This window comes from Elephas maximus, chromosome 8, assembly GCF_024166365.1.
Source record: "Elephas maximus indicus isolate mEleMax1 chromosome 8, mEleMax1 primary haplotype, whole genome shotgun sequence".
Taxonomy (NCBI): Eukaryota; Metazoa; Chordata; class Mammalia; order Proboscidea; family Elephantidae; genus Elephas; species Elephas maximus.
The window spans coordinates 99,304,556-99,306,292 of record NC_064826.1 but is presented as its reverse complement, the minus strand read 5'-3'; positions in this window follow the sequence as shown (position 1 = coordinate 99,306,292).

Here is a 1,737-nt window from a genome sequence, read left to right as displayed (position 1 = left end):
CAGAGCACCCTCTTCTAGCCAGAACCATTGGGAGATGTGAGAGAGATTCTGCCCTTGGGTTTGCAGCAGCAGAATTTTCAGGGATCCAGTTAATCTGAAGTCCAAACTCACATTCCAAGCCTTCATGGCCTCCAGGCTCTGTGTTCATTTTCCTAATCAGGTCATAAAGATCCAAATAGGCCCACTCAACAATTTAAAGAAATCCTAATGCCATAAATTCCCCAGACTTCTTCAGAGAAATACGTTTCTGGGACACCTTTTGCCTTACTGGCTATTCCTCACCCATTGGCTTCTACATTTCAAAGAGAAGCTTTCCTTGCTGCTGCCTTGGAGCATCCTTTAGAATAAGGGTCAACAGAAGAGGCACTGCTACATCAACCGCAGAAAGACACCCTGAGGGGCCAAGGAACACAGGCCAAGCAGTATCATTCCCTTGGCGTTTCTGCTCCTTTCCAAAGAGAGGTCGCTGGAGAAAGGGTTTACCCTACCTAACAAAACTGCCATACATAATTGTTAGTGACTTTCCAATGGATGCTGCTCAACTCAGACCACCTAGAGCAACATTTCACCACACAAACCCTAACATTTTCAAAGCACTGGTTTGTCTTTTACAAATCACCTTGTTTTCAAAGGCAACTGGAGCTGCCAAACCCCTACCCCCGCCTCCGTGAACAAACACAGCCTGGCAGATGCCAGGGATGGGACTGAGAACACCGGCCCTGGAAAGGAGACTGGCTTACAGCTCTCTGAGTCCCAAGAGGCACAGAGAAAGCAACAGACACAAACTGGGCTGCATGCTAATGTCTCTGAAGTATAAAAATAGAGGACAGGAAATGGGAGATGCAGGAGGAGACGCTGAAGCAAAAACGCTTCAACCTCTGAGTAGATCTTCAGATCATTTAGAGGTAAAGGCAGCCCTTCTTAAATGTGTTATAAACAAGGTACTAGCATATAAAATGTCTCCTTAACTGGAAAGAACAATGCAGGGATATTTTTAACGTGTTACATAATGAAAAGGGGGTACATTGGTGGTTCAGTAGCAGAATTGTCACCTTCCATGTGAAAAACCCAGGTTCGATTCCCAGCCAATGCACTCATGCACAGCCACCACCTGTCTGTGTTGCTATGATGTGGGACATGTTTCAGCAGACCTTCCAGATTAAAACGGATTAGGAAGAAGGCCTGGTAATCTACTTCCGAAAATCAGCCAGTGAATACTCTATGGATCTCAATGGTCCAGCCTGCAACCAATCATAGGGATGGTGCCGGCCCAGCAGCATTTTCTTCCATTGTGCATGAGGTTACTATGAGTTGGGGGCCAACTCAGTGGGAACTAACAACAAAGTTATAATGCAAATCCTCTACTGGTCTGTCAGTTTGTCATACTCGATTGCCTTACATGTTGCTATGACACTAGAAGCTACACCATAGGTATTTCAAATACCAGGAGAGTTATCCAGGGTGGATAGGTTTCAGTGGAGCTTCCAGACTAAAGGCAGACTAGGAAGAAAGGCCTGGAGATCTACTTTTGAAAAATCAGCCAATGAAAACCCTATGGATCACAACAGTCTAGCACTTGATATAGTACTAGAAGTGAATCCCCTAAGTTGGAAGGTACTCAAAATACCTAGCGGCCATAACAATGAACTTGAGCATACCACCAATTATAAAGATAGCACAGAATATTTCATTCTGTTGTACATGGGGTCGCCGTGATTTGGAGCCCACTGGGTAGCA